The sequence below is a fragment of the Nelumbo lutea genome, chromosome 2 (genome assembly GCF_056320005.1).
Source record: "Nelumbo lutea isolate HS-2025 chromosome 2, American lotus-T2T, whole genome shotgun sequence".
Classification (NCBI taxonomy): domain Eukaryota; kingdom Viridiplantae; phylum Streptophyta; class Magnoliopsida; order Proteales; family Nelumbonaceae; genus Nelumbo; species Nelumbo lutea.
In genome coordinates this window covers 50,495,248-50,511,719 of record NC_142685.1, presented here as the reverse complement: position 1 = coordinate 50,511,719, position 16,472 = coordinate 50,495,248, and the positions used below count along the sequence as shown (strand labels likewise).

Here is a 16,472-nt window from a genome sequence, read left to right as displayed (position 1 = left end):
TCCATTCCCCCCCAAAAAAAATATCTGTACCCCTAGGCAGAAGAATGGGTACCGAGATGTTAAAGAATAATCAGTTGCCAAAATCATGAAACATTTTTCTGCAGCAAAGGAAGATGTAAAAGGAAGAGATTTTAGGAATAATTTTGCATGTTGCTGTCTTCTGTCCAATGACACACAAGTATTACCTGAGCATAAAAAACAAACCATTTCATAAAAAAGAAACGTTTGTAAGGTTCCTGTCCATCAGCGTACCCACAGATACTTGTCTAAGAGTTTGTTTTACTTGGGCTAATCCTTGCTCCATTCAGTCCTAGACACGCATTTCTCAGTTTGTCGAAAAAGGAAAACTAGATAGAATTCAACATTTAGGAGAGGCAACATTTTCTTAAAGAAACCAAATCTATAGTTTTGACTTCTTCCAACCACTATCAATTTCGTATTATTATCTGATAATTGCGAGTAACTACAAAGAATGTAGAAAATTAGAAAGTAACAGTAAAAGTAGTAAAAAAAGGAAGACGAGAGACTTGCCTCTCAGGTGAGATGAAAAATCTGAGATTTTTTATTTATCATCTTGAGTGACATGTGAATAGGATACCATACAAGCCAAGTTATTACCAGACCATTCTTCACTGCTCCCTGAACATGTTATAGGGATGTGACTCGAAACCGTGATATGCGGTAGAAGCCGGATATCCGACGGGTATCCCCATATGGCCGTGAGCACGGGTCACGCCAAGGACCGGAATGGGCATCACGGGTGGTGGATAAGGTATCGGAAGTGGCATGTGCCCGTGGCCGTGGGGAGAGGGCTCGTGCAAGCTCTGAGGCACAGGGGTCGATGCAAAAAGATAGTCGGAAGAGGATGGGCCCTCGCCATTTGACAGGCCCTGCATCCTCTTGAGGTAGAGACGATACTTCTGGAGGTGGCTGGCGACGTTCTCCCGGGTCAGACCCTCCACGTTCATCAATTGCATGATGGTCTTGGGCACGGCGTTCTTGATACCCAGATGCGCGACGACATCTACAAATCGCTTGTGGAGCTGAGGAGTCCATACCAAGCGCGGCCTCTTCAAGGTGCGGGCAGAGTGATCATCCATAGAATTCTCGGTTCTCAAGGCCGAATTTGCCTCTTCGGGGCTCTCAGGTCTTCGTACCTTGCGCGAATCGGAGATATCCTTGGCGGAAAATCCGGCATCGTTGTCATCCCCTTCAATGACCATGGCATCGCGGGTTCTATCCTCAGAAAAGGAAGGTAAGGACTTGAGGTGATTGGAAGGGAAAGACTGCGAGGACTGGCGAGAGATGCTGGATAGGGTGTTGTGCGAGGCACGATTGACATCGAACACGCTTCGACGAGGCTCGGGGGTTATACTGAAAGCGGAAGCGAGCTCCATAGGGATCAAACGCTGAGACAAGGGGGTGAGATCATCGGTGGTGGGCAGGCCGACTTCCCACTCGAGCACTCTTGCCTCTTCTCCACAGCTAAGACCACCTCCATACTGCCTAGTCTGTACCTCTTCACCCATTTCTCTTCTTTTGTCTTCGTTGCTCTAATTCTAGGTAGAAATAGAACTAAGGGCATGTTGAGAAGTCAACCGAAATATGAGTTTGTGAAAAAAGAAGAAATTATTAGGGTTTTCAGAACCCAGGAACCCATGAGAGGAAATAAAGACTTCAAATTTTTCATCTAAAAAAGTCTTATTGACTTGAAACAAAGTTGAGGTTTTCTGAATGGATATGAGGAGGAAAAAGAACAGATAAACAACGAGTAAGGAGGGAGGGAGAGAGAGAAAGAATACGAAGGAGATTGTGAGTCGGTGTCGTCTCGTTTCTGGTTCCCACTTCCCACCGGTAGCGGTAATGGTAATGGAAGATATTTCGCAAGCAGCGATTTGCAAAATGGATTAAATGAAATAAAAAAATGGAACGCGCCCAAAAACGCCCCCACATGCACATCTCAGCGTGCATTGAGAACAGATGCTCCCAATACACGGTTGGGATGTGCTGTGAAACGTTTTTGGGGGCGTTCTGTGGGGGTAGATGTAAATTCGTTTTTATTTATGGTGGGAAAGCAGAGAAAAAGTGCAAATATCTGCTTCCTTCGAGAGCACTCATGTCCAAGTGTCCACGTGGACGTCTTAGCCAGATTTTTTTTTATTCGCTTTTTCTATTTTCTTATCTCCTCTACTCGCTCCTGCTTTTGTAGTTTGTACTGTCCAATCCAGCTCATGAGCCTGATCTTCAACCCACAAGGACCCTACATGTGCGGCGGCTGTGTTGTGTTGTCCGCCAGGTGTTTGTAGGGATTTTGTGTGTACGAGACTCGGATTAATTATCTACTTATCTAGTTATCTTTACTAAAAGTGGATAATTTACGACACCAGATCTGCTACTCACATAAGGCTCCTCACTCGCACATCGTATCATATATTGTAAACATCTCCCGTACTTAAAAAGGTTATTATTCACGGGAGATGTTTCTAATGCACGGTGGATGTGCATGTGAGGCGCTCCTGTCTCCGGATGTCTCCGGAGCAGATCCCGTTCCACAATTCACAGAATAGTAAAGATAAGAACGCTGTGAGTTCTGCTATGGTTGTCACGTTCTCGGGACCGAGCTAATGAGCTCGTCTTTCTTGGAACACCTTGCTTTTCTTGGTCAAACCTTGCCCTGTCTTTGTTTGACCAACGCATTTTAGGGTCCTTAAGGCAAGGATCATCCATGGTACATGTCAGGACAAGAGGGGGGATGGTTTGGGTAGGCAGTGTCACGGACCCCAGCAGTTGCATCATCGTCAAGATTTTATCGATTTTCTCCTGCATGGCTTAAAACTGGATAGGGTCGACTATAGGTAGTTGCTAAGACTGATGGGTTTCGTGGAATAGGAGGCTGCAATGAGAACAGGATCCCCGAGATGGGGATCAGCCTGTTGATATTCAGAGACGTTTCTTGGCATCTTGATCAATTCTTGAATGCGCTGTCAAGATTTTGTCGACTTTCTCCAATATGGCTTGAAACTGGACAGGGTCGACTATAGCTAGTTGCTAAGACTGTTGGGTTCCGTGGCATGGGGGGCTGCAATGAGAACGGGTTCCCCGAGATGGGGATCAGCCTGTTGATCTTTCGGAGACGTTTTTTGGCATCTTGACCAGTTCTTGAATGCGCTGTAAAGAAAGGATTTTAGGGAAGGCTTTTTGTGCGTTGCCACAGATGATGCCAATCTGATGCTGCTCAATCCGAAATAGTGCAAGAACCGAGGTCACTGTCAAATAGTCTTTGCCAACTGGGCGGAGCCAAGGTGGAAGGACGGAACCACGCAATGAGACCTAAAACCAAGAAAAGGTCAGAGGCCTGAGGAGTTATCCCCGGGTAGATACTCCAATGCTCAAGTCAGAAGAAGATAGTGGGCGGTCGGGCCGAGCAAATAGAGAATAGTGCTGGTCCGAGCAGAGTAACAATATGGGAGTCAGAAGTTGGATCATTTACCTTGAGTGGGAGGTACCTTTTTATAGCCGAAGTTTCGTGCCTTGGTCGGATGAGGCTTCCAAGATTGCTGGGATGAGGTCTCCCGTTGAGGTCTTCGAGATATGGCATAATCCCTAATAGAATTATCCCTGCCCATTCTCCTGTCTTGGTCATGCTTATCCATATGATATGGAATCATCATGGCTGAAATATAGAATAAGGCCACAAATACGATATAGTACTGACGTGACGTAGCTAAGGAGATGAAATGGCCACGTAAGCACCACATGGTGTCCGGAGCCAGTTCAACCATACCCGAACAGGACCCAAGGATTGGAGAACACTTAAACATTTGATCCATCCTTGGTTAACCAATCGATGTTTGAAATAAGAAGGTGGCTTACCAAGGAGAGCCGGTTCTTTTGCTCTTTGCTATGAAAAGACCGGTCTTTGGGTAATATTTTCTTACTCCATAGACAATGTGAAAAGACGAGTCTTTTATTTGTACAAGTGGATGGAGTGCAACTGTGCAAATAAGTTGAGTGTAAATTTTGATTTATTTTAATTTTAAATTTTGATTTTATCATTTTTATTTGTGAAAATTAATAAATAATATGGAAAGTAAAATGAGATGCCCGTGGCCCTACTAGAATGAAGATGGGTGGAGGGTTATTTGTTTATTTGTTTGGAAGTGAGATAGGAAATTAAATGACGTAATCTTATGAAAGGGAATCGATGCATTTGGTGGAAGATGATATGAATTTTGCATTACACTGGTAGTGAGTGTAAATCAGATTAAGTCTAAGTTTGGAAAGCTACAAATATGTACATTATGAATACATATAGTATAATATAAAATACAAGGTTTTACATTCTACATATTTGTATTTGTACTCTTTTCAATAGAGTATAAATACAAATATGTACTGTATAAATACATACAAAATAATATAAAATAGAAGGTAATGCTCTCTCTCTCTCTCTCTCTCTCTCTCTCTCTCTCTCTATCTATATATATATATATATATATATATATTGGAAATGATGCAAATAAGTGTGAATGCAAATATGTAGAGTGTAAAGCAGTCCATATAAATTGCAAATTTGGGTTAGTTTTGCACTTATATGCTTTATTTTATCGAAAGCCCACTTGAATGCGAATTTATGTTTTTTTTTATTGAAGTACTTTTACATCTTATTATCACTGTAAATATGTTTTCTATCATTTGTCAATGCATAAATTTATTGTTGCCAAATACATGCAAAAGTAAAACAGAGTACAAATTTACCCTAAACCGGGATTTACATTCCATTTGCATTGTTTCTAAACGTAGCCTAAAGTACAAATTATGTTTCATAAGAATATAAATAAATCATAGTTATTAATAAATGATGCAAAATTGAACCAGATGTAAATTTTGTATTCCTTTCAGATTTACACTACAAACAAAACAAATATAAACTTCAACTTTGAATTTTAATTCCAAAATATGTTTTTTAGTTCTTATGCTTTTTTTTTTTTGCTAAGATACCAGAAAAACATAAAATTAATCAAGGGATTTCATAAAAGTGGTAAGCAAACAGCAGGATTGGGTAATTATAACTTTCCAACATCTTAGATTTTCCCATTTATTATGATTTTATTTTGGTAAAACAATTATATAACAGGTTATTATCTAAAACTCCCCTTTACTTTTTCTCCTTTTTTTATACGGAAAGCAGATTTCTGATTTCTACTACAGAGCTATAAACATTCAAAATGGCAATAACCCATGTTTTATGCACCAATGCCCGCCCATGAATTGACATCAATTCCGAGCTAGCACCTACCCCATCAATACTTTAAGCCTACAAATTCTGACCCTGGGCTGAATGTCATTCTCCCTTTTTTTAAACTTCGCCTGACTTTTCAAAATCTCACCTTTTGTAAAATCTTGTTTATAAACTTACCATATCTGTGTCATTGTTATTGACCATTAATAGAAATTGTTTAACTAGATCAAATAATCAAATTAGCCTTAATCATCTATCAAATAATTCTTTAAGAAAAAAAGAAAATAATTAAAAACAACATTATATATTTTTTATTTTTTTTGAAAATGGTGTGCTAAAAGTTTTTGAGTATAGATCAGTATTCAGATTTTGTCTTCACAAAATCCAAACTCACACCCTTCTCACAGCCCTTGCAGCCGTGCATTGGGATATATTGATTAGGTGTTTGGCATCAATGTCATGGATCCAGAGATGTTTTATGAGAAAATGGTGTTGTATCCATGATGGTCTGTTGCACTATTTTTTTAGAAAATGGCTCTTTTCTTGTTCGACATCAATGCTGTCACATAGGCTGTTTATTATTATTATTATTTTTTTTTTGAGAAAACAGCATTGATTTTATTTGGTACCATTGTTATATAACTGTTTTCAGCATTTGTCTACATTATCCAACACCTAAGGTGATGTGACATTGGTGCCATGTCATTGCACTTCTGGTAGCAACAGGTTGTTGTTTTGAGAAAACATTGAATTTGGCATTTCTTCAAACTACACTCTCCTGATTTCCAAGGCGTGATCTGGAGCAACGTTTTTTTCTAGAAAAATGATGCCAAATAAGAGACCGTTTTCTGAAACACCCTTTTTCTAATGTGGCACCAATGTGGCACTGTTTTCTCAGAAAATGATATCGATGCCAAACACCTCCTAAATTGTTCCCAATGCACCATGAATGCATGGGTTGTGATTCTAGGTTTTAGCCCTATATGCAAGAGAAAAATAGTAGATATTGGCATTTGGATTGGACCCTATCCGAATCAAAATCAATTTAAATGGATTGGATGAACTAATGAGGCATTGATTTGGACTAGTCCAGACTTAATGGTCCAAAGGATTGCACCGGACTTGTTCCATTTGTAATGAATTTTTACTAGACTGGGTTTGATTGTACCAATGTTCAGTCTATTGACATAAGATAAGAGTATAGGTGTCAATGGACGAAGTTTGGGTACCTGATCTAAATTCAAACCGACTTGGACAGTTTGGACAGCGCAGACATTGAATTGGACCAATCCAAAATGGTCCAAAGTATTCATTAGATAGGATTTGACCCGGCCTATCTATAATGGACTCATACTGGATTGGATCGGATTGGACCAGTACCCGTTCCATTGACAGCCCTACTCTCACCCTAGTGGTTCTCTTTTTTTTTTCTAATTATTTTTGTCTTCTTGCCTATCAATACCTGGTCCATTATAGAAGTTTTTTTTATCTTTTTTTGAGGTCAATTTTAGCTTGGAAATACTTGTTTTGGTAGGAAGAGGCAGTGTTTTCAAAATTGGACCAAACCGGATGGTTGGACCATAAAACCAAGAACCGGTTCTATTTCACTCCATAACCATTTTTTGGCCAAAAATCATTGATTTGGTCAGCGAACCATCGAATTGACCCAGACAACGGTTTTTAGCCTTTTTGGTTTTCTAATATTTTTTTATTTTTTGTCAGAATGGGCCATTCATTGAACTTGGAAATCGGTCCAGGTGTCAGACCGTTCAACCTGGAAATCGACCCCGAATGGTTCTCTGTCTAGTTCTAAAAACCTTGGGAAGAGGTGCCTTCACTAAAAAAAACTTGAGAAACTCAACGAAAAGAAATAATAAAATACTAGCAGGGACCCATGCGATGCATGGGATTTATTAAGCGAATACTAAATAATAGAAAGGGTCATTTACTAAAATACCCCATATAGTTTCATAGATTTACTAAAATCTACTCTATACACCACTTATAATTGTCTTATATTTTTAACTTTTTAAATAATTAATAATTATTCATATTTTTTTATACTACTTTTAATAATTTTTTTAAAATACAAAAATAATAATAATTAATTTCAATTAAATATATTCATCAAACTAATGAACTTCACCAATCAAATCAACTCGAATCAAATTGATTACTTTTCTACTAAAAATCGGTCTACGTGTCAGACCGTTCAAACTGAAAATAGGTCCCTAATGGTTACCTGTCCGGTTCTAAAAACATTGGAAGTGGTGCCTTATTTAAAAAACAACTTGAGAAACTCAACGATAGCGGTTTGATTTCCATTTTAAGCTTCACAGGTGAGCGGGGGAAAAAGGCAGAGTAGGTGGAAGAAGAATTATTTATTTATTTTATTACGAAAAGACCAACGCTGGTCTCACTGTTTCTTTAACAAACGTATCCAATCCAATTACAGTAAGATAGATGTAAATACAGGGATCATCGGGTGTTACCTCTTCTCCCTTTGTATTTGTGATTTAACAAAATCCCTATAAGCTTATTTTGAATCACTAAATTCAAGAGTTCATTTCTTCAATAATCCTTCTTTGACATTGGTTTTATTTGTAGCTTTTAAAATAGTTTGAGAAGATTTGAATTTATTACATATTTTTTAAAGAAAAAATGAATAACTTCATTTTTTTTTTTTTAGGGTTGGAAGAGGATCAGAGTATCATACATTTTAATTCAAGTTTTAGAGGGCCAAGGATGCAGTTTATTACATTTTGACCCAACCTCCCATTAGTAATCATATATAAATAATGATTTTAACAAAAAGTTTGGAGGGCCAAAAACCCGCCTGTATACTTGGCTCCACCCCTGGCAGGGGCTTCAACAAAAATGTTCAATTATTACTGGGGTAATAACATAAAGCAGGATTTATTGACATGTGGCCAAACCATATTGCCTGGGTACGCCTATCTCACATGTAAACACTGCTACAGAGAGGTAGCATGATGAAACGCTTTATTTATTTTTTTTAAATGAACTTTTTTTTAGAGTGACAAGTGTACTATGATGCTGTTCATGTCTTCGATCATAAATTACTGGCCTAGGTCTCCACTGATCGGTTAACGTTCATTGGCATAAGTTTCTATGAAAATCCACTAGTAACATCTATGACAATAGTTTTGTAGACATAGGTCAATAGTTTATGAGCGATGATATAGAAATTCTTTAAAGAATGAAAATAAATAAAATAGGGCAAGACTATTTTTCATGTTGCTATTTCAGTTTTTATGCTGCATGCTGATTTTTCATTTTAAAAAGAATGAAGCCATGATAGGAAATAGTTTAGGGATTAGATGCCGTGATATGGAACAGGTTTTCATTAATAAGACCTCATTAATGCAGCATTGATAAGCTAGGACGAGAGGCAAATGACTTGTCCATAATGTGACACGTGGACTAATAAAGTGGGATGATATACCCCTTTGATAAAATTTGAAATGTCCAATGGAAAGCCTCATGTTGACGGCTAACTAACATGCTGCTTGGTATCGATGATGTTTTTGGGAGCACCAATGCCAGTTCAGCGGCATATAGGCATTTAAGTACACTTGTTCATGGGTGGATAACCTGATGCACCAGGTTGGGTCAGCTCGATCTAAGTTGGGCTTGGACAAGAGTTCAGGCCTGTGAGTTTGGGCCTAAAACATCAGGCCCAACCTTTTTATAGGCCGGCTCGGGTTTTCTCAAAAAAACCCAGTCTGAGCCCGAGCCCAATTTGATAAAATATATATATATATATATATATAATATTTTTCTTTATTCTTCTCTTTTTTCAAGTAATAATGAGATTTTCATTACTTTTTTAGGTTTTGAGGTCTTTTAATATAAAGAAAATAGTTTTTAATTGAATAGAAAAGGAAAACAATCTTTTTTTTCAAAATTTTGGCCAAGCTTGGGCTCAAGACCGAGGCCCGATGGTTAGATCGAGCTCGGGCTTGGGCTTGAACTTGAACATATTCTATTAATGTAAAGGCAAAGTCCAGCCCGACCCGTTCCGTTAACATATCTAGGTTTAACAGAAAACACCAAAAAAGATGTTTACTTCAATTGTTTAATTGATAAGCGCGTCTCTCAATTTACGTCTCATTTATTAGAAAAAAGCCAAAAAATGATGTTTTTATTTTCTGGGCATTGAGACTTTTAACACTCCTTATTAATACATCATTAAGGCATTAACTCTCCCTCTCTCCTTTTTCTCGTCCCATATACATACACCTCTTTCGGCATATCAGGCGTTTCGATACTTGTTTTTTTACTTTTTTTTCAAATCTAGTTCAGGGGAGCCGGTCTAGGACCCCTCCATCCCCTAAATCGGTCAGACCCTCGATACACCCACTGTAGGAGCGTAGCGAAAGGGTCCTGAAATGATATATAATGGTCAATACGGACCAATACGTAACGATACTTTGAACCTTAAATTGGAAAATTTATTTTAATACTTAAAAGTTATTAATTTGCACATGATATATAACTTAAAATATTTATACATTATAATTAGTATTTTAATTTGCATTAAATATCAATGTATTTATTATTTATAAAAATAAAAATATTGTTTACAAAATATTTGAAAATATAATATAAATTGAATCTATCAAATCCAATAATCTACATTTATATAATATTTTTTTAAATTTAGAAAATTTAGAAATAAAAATATTAATAATGGAATAATTACTTTAGCAATTAAAATTTATGAATTTTCATATGATATGCAATTATGCGTATTCAAAAATTTACTAGATTTGATATATTTTTATAAAATATTAATTGGTATTTTAATTTACATTTTATAAAAGCATGTTTATTGTTTTTAAAAAAATATTGTTTACCAAACATTTGAGAATTAATTTTTTAGTTGACTTTTTTTGTTAATGTTAAAAATTAAAACTAGTAAAATAGAAAAAAATGATATAATAATTAAAATATAATAGTTTATATGTATTATGCCTTTCGTGTTGATGGATAATAAAATAATAATGGTGTATTAATTTGTATTAATTAAATATGTGCCTTAGACTCTTGATTTATGGATTATTAATAAAATTGTTTAATATCTATGTATCCCGCAATACTAATTATAATACACTTCTTCATATATATTCCATTTAAATATACGATTCCTATGAATGTATACATTATTTATAGTTATATTGACATTAAACTTATTGCTATCAATATATTTACGGAATTTGTATGCATTTTCTTAGTGTATCTGAGAGTTTCCATATTTTTCGTTCATATCCATGTGTTTCCCAAGTGTATCTGCATCCAAGTTGTACGATACCATACTCGATACCGATACTTTAATCATTGATATCATTAACTCTCTCCTTTAATAACTCATGCCACTAATTCTCTCTCATCTCCATTACTTCATTAAATTGCATAAAATGCATTAATTATAAATTGCATATATATATATATATATTAGATTTATTTGCATTAAACTATAATTATTAGTAAGATTAATTATATTGAAATTGAGATATTCAATGATGTATTATTACACTAGATAATCTACTTCCATTTAAAATTATAATCCATTTATATTCCATTTGAAAATAATAAAAATTTATTAACCATAATAAAAATAATTTAGTAAGTTACTTAAATAAAATAAAAGAAATAGTAATCATTGTTATTGATAAAATTATTTTTATTAATATAATAAAAAGAATTTCATTAATAAAAGGAATAGCATAAATTAAGAACTAATATTAATTTAAAATTAATATAAAATGCTACAAAATTATCAAACAATTATTAATTTTATAATTAAATTTTATTAATTTAAAACCAACTTATGTTCCACTAAAAGATAAAAAATTATATAGTTAATTAGAATTCATAAGGAATTGAAATTCAATAAAAACTTAATATACTTAAATAAATTCAATTTTAATTAATTTCACAAATTAATAAAAATATTAATTTTAAATATAGGTTAATTATTAATGAGGGCGGATTTGGCCCTCTAGTGAAATTGTGTCACCTAGCACCTCATGCAAACCAAGTGCAGCCTCTTGACAACTGGGCAGCTCGGGAAGCTCGGTAGAGCTTGCCACAACTTGCCATTTACAAACAGCTCGGCATCGCTCGCCACAGGCAGCTCGGCAGAGCTCGCCACAGGCAGCTCCGCAGAGCTCGCCACAAGCAGCTCGGCATAGCTCGGGGAGCTTGGTATAGCTAGGGGCAGCTCGGTATAGGCAGCTCGCCACAGGCAACCTAGCATCTTACAAAGATCTCGCCACTTAGGGACAGCTCAGCACTTACAGGTAGTTCTACATAAGCAGCTCGCCATAGGGAGCTGACCACTCCGCAGGCAGCCTGGCGTCTTATGAAGAGCTTGCCACTTAGGGGCAGCTCGACACTTACAGGTAGCTCGGCATAGGTAGCTTGGCACTTAGGGGCAACTCGGCGTATCGTAGGAAGATCTCCTGCCTGACAACCGTATCTGATAGATCCAGAGACCTGCGCCCACGTCTCTCGCTAGGCGGCGCCGTGCCTACCAGTCCTGAGAGCTATCCCTTGACTGGCTGAGCCGTACTCTGCAGCAGCCGCCTACACCCGGCACCTCAGCTCTGACAATAACGGCTGCGGTAGAGAGACAAAGGCAGTTACGCCTGACTTGACAGAGGCTGTTACGCCTGATTTGACAGAACACCACTATATAAGGACTCTGACCCCCAAAGACAAGGGGGAGAGAATGAAAAAATGGAGGTAATCCCTGCTCTCTAGCTCTCTCATTTCTCTCCAAGCTCCCTACAATCAGAATGCTAACTTAGGCATCGGAGAGTCCCCACTGGGAAAATACCCCCGGGTCCTTTGACTCAATTCTCACAGGTTCCTCAGCTCCTACCGCCTACAAAGAGGAGGAAAAGATGGAGTTCTTGCAGGTCCCTCAGCTCCCGCCTACAAAGGAGAGGAGATCACCTCATACAGAGGGCAGCCGGGTTGCATTACACCAGGGAGCTCCACCATCCCCTCAGTTACAGGCCGCCTAGGAGCAGGTCAAATGACGAGTCCACCCAAATAGCACACCACCAGGGATCTCGTCACCAAGTAGCTCACCTCCAAGGAGCTCATCACCAAGTAGCTCGTCACCAGGTAGCTCATCACCAGGGAGCTCGTCACCAAGTAGCTCACCACCAGGGAGCTCGTCACTAGGTAGCTCACCACCACGGAGCTTGTCACCAAGTAGCTCACCACCAGGGAGCTCGTCACCAAGTAGCTCATCACCAGGGAGCTCGTCACCAAGTAGCTCACCACCAGGGAGCTCGTCACCAGGTAAGGAGCTCATCACCAAGTAGCTCGTCACCAGGTAGCTCATCACCAGGGAGCTCGTCACCAAGTAGCTCACCACCAGGGAGCTCGTCACCAGGTAGCTCACCACCACGGAGCTTGTCACCAAGTAGCTCACCACCAGGGAGCTCGTCACCAGGTAGCTCACCACCACGAAGCTTGTCACCAAGTAGCTCACCACACAAGGAGCTCCACTATCCTCTCATGGGAGCAGGTCAAATGGCAAGGCACTTAGCCAAAAAAAAATTGATACATCACAAAAAATTGGTACATGACTAGAAACAGTTACATCAATTATTTTAAAATAAATTTAAATTCCATTTAAAAATAGGGAAAATTATAAAATCCTCGGGTTTTCTAACAATCCCATGAAACTCCCCAATGTTCTAACATAAGGAAAAACTTCCCCTATTATTTTGAAAAAAAGGTGCAAATGCATTCCTTTTGTCAACATTCCAACGAAAAATTGTTTATGTAATGCATTAGTTTTACTTCACTTCAGCCTTTTTATCTTACATTGTCCAAGAAGAGTAAGGATTCTTTGAAAGTTGTCTTGCAAAATGAATTGATAAAAGGTAAGGTTGAAACTTTAAATTATGTATGATAATGCATTAACAATGATAAGGGTATTTTGGTAACTTCAATGTCTTTGTTATCGAAAAGTCAAGGGGAAGGGGGTATTTGCATTTTTTTATCAAAAACTATAGGAGAGGCCTTAGAGTCAAAACAGAAAGGTAGTTTATAAAATTATTATAAGAGGATGTGCTTTTAGAATTTTATCTAAAAATAATAATAAATCAATAAAAATTAATAAAAATACTTGAATTGAACTTAGATGTACACCATTTAATTGGAAATGTCATAAAGCTCCATATTCAATTTTGCTTATAAATAAAGCCCGTGCATTGCACGAGTCCTGACTAGTACTTAAAAAATATGAAAAAAAAAAGTTTATTCATACTTTCAGCTTCCCACATTTCTACCCATGAAACATTACAGCTGTGCATCGGGAATATCTCCCTTATCATTTATGAGTGATGCTACCAATACATAGAGGTAGTATTCTGCATGTAAAAATGTGGGAACAATTTGTAGGTAGCAGATCTAAAGCGGTCCCAACTCCCATCCCATGATAAAGTACATGTGCAGAACATGTTCCAAACGAGATTGACTTCGGTCAATGCAACATCTATTCCAACAGCCTTTACCACCTTGCATTGAGAATATATCGGTTCGAATTTGTTCCAAACCAGTCCCTATATAATAGGGTTCACAATCACAACCACCAGGTATCGCTCAATAATACCTGATTAAAATTGACAGCTATACTTAGGTAATTTGATAGTAAATCTTACTTGTCAAAATAATACATTAAGACATTATAACATGATAATATTAGCCTTTGAAATCTATATTCAAGTAATAATCGAATTAGATTCGGATTGACCCTATCCAATTCAATTAAAATCCGAATCTGATTATAATATAATATTTATTAATTTTAATATATAAGTTTTATATAATTATATTTAGAATTATAAAATATATTTTATATATTATATTATATATGAATTTATGTATATAATAAATTTAGTATGTTATGTCTATATTAATTTATTATATATAAAGGTTAAAAAAATAAATAATTTTTTAATATTTCTGATATTTTAGAAAATTTGTAGTGGAGTCAGATTAAACCCGAGTCCAGTTAGGATTTTGAATTTGGATCCAAGTCCAGTTAGGATTTGGATTCGAATCCGAGTCTTTAAATCCGATCGGATTCAGATATATGCTATCAGTAATCGGATCGGATGTGAATTTTGCTGCATTCGATTTGAGTCTGATTCGATTCTACCCTAATTGCAAAAAGATCAAGAGTTTTGATTTAGTTGTTTCAGCATAGGGTTACGATATTTATATTATAGACTAGTAAATGTGCACGTGCGTTGCATGTGACAATGTCAATAATAATAATAATAATAATAATAATAATAATAATAATAATAATAATAATAATAATAATAATAATAATAATAATAATAATAATAATAATAATAATATCCTTATCAAATCCATGAACAAAGTAATGGAGGCATGTGTTGCTGGATTTAAATTTTGTATTCCATCATCTACAAAATATTTCTTCTTTTTTTCTAATATTTCTTATTTATCATACTTATTTTTGTGGGACATATAAATATAGAATATCAAGAATTTATGCCTAATTGTTTTACAAAATTTTTGTACTATCTAAAATTTTGATTTTATCAAATTTTAAATTTTTATTATTTAAATATGATGAATTAACCCACATGAATCTAAAAAAAGAATTCTCTCATTTTTTGGTAGCTTTAAACTTTCTATTCCATTTCTATAATTAATAAAAAATAACTCTTGTGTATGACATTTATCTTTGTATAATGTCACAAATGTATAATATCAAAGAAGTGTCAAGCTTTTTCTTATATTTTTTGTATTTTATATGTTTTTAATCTTTATTATTTTAACAAAAATAATAAAAATAATTCTTGTAGGCCTTGGCACAATGATTGGGTTGGTCCATTGCAACCTAGGTGACGAGTGTTCAAATCTTAGAAATGTATAAGTAGAAAGGGGTGAGGCCGCATAGATCTGTCTCTCCTAAACCCTCGCTCATTGGTGGAAGCTTTGTGTATTAAGCTTCCATTTTTAAAATTTTTATTATTTAATTATGATATCATATGTTGACCATTTTACCCAAACACTTGTATCATTGACTCAGCACCTAGATGGAAAATATCTATTATGATAAGATTTATAAATGGTCTATTTATTTTGAATTTTTTTTACCACTTGGTAATAAATTCTAAAAGTGGTTAATGAGAAATCAGATCTATTACATTAATATTTTCCCGCTTCAAAAGCACAAATCTCTTACAATAGATGAGAGATTAATTCTTTTGGTATCACTCGGTACCTAATTCAAAAAGAAAAGAAAAGAGAAGATTGAATCATCTTAATATTCAAAAAACTAAACAGCCCTGTAAAAAACAATTTAACAGATTGAATGGGAAGTTCATAAAGCAAAGAAAATATTTGTAACGCATAGGAAGTATCTTCCTTTCGACTGGCATGATGATTATACCTAAGATAATTTAAATAAATAGAATAGCACCAGGGGTGGCAAATGGGTGGGTTGGGTAAGGTTGAATATCAAACTACCCATATTAACCCACCAACCCATCATCAATTCTAATTAAAGGGTAATAACCCACCCTAACCCTAACCCACCCATATTGACCCACTTGACCCATCATTAAGGTTGAATATCAAACCACCCATATTAACCCACCAACCCATCATCAATTCTAATTAAAGGGTAATAACCCACCCTAACCCTAACCCATCCTGACCCACCCATATTGACCCACTTGACCCATCATTTTGACATTTAATCACCATTACCCATACTAATCCACTCACCCTCACTTATAAATACAAAAATGGGTAAGGATGACCCATATACACAAAATAATACATTTTGAGAGAATAATCTATCTCAAGGCTGTCATGCGACAAAAACGAGTCAAGTCAATCCATATACCTGAAATGGCAAAATTTGTAGATAAATACAGAAAATTGAAGAAATTTTGCATAAAATGCAAAAAAAAATAAAACACCAAAAAATTGTAGGAAATGCATGAAAAATTCAAAAAAAAAACACCAAAAAATTGTAGAAAATGCAGAAAAATACCAAAAATTTGCAAAATTGCAGAAAAATACCAAAAAAATACAAAAAAATGCAGAAAATAACAGAAAATTTGCAAAAAAATGCAAAACTTTTATAAAAGTGCTTTTGCAAAAGTACTTTTATGCTTTCATAAAAGTGTTTTCGTAT

The 16,472-nt window shown here is 35.9% G+C and overlaps 1 pseudogene; it reads right to left on the bottom strand.

The window, feature by feature from the left end:
• Window positions 1-539: 539 nt before the first annotated feature.
• LOC148870594 (transcription factor PCL1-like) lies at window positions 540-1,991 on the bottom strand (annotated as a pseudogene).
• Window positions 1,992-16,472: the final 14,481 nt, after the last annotated feature.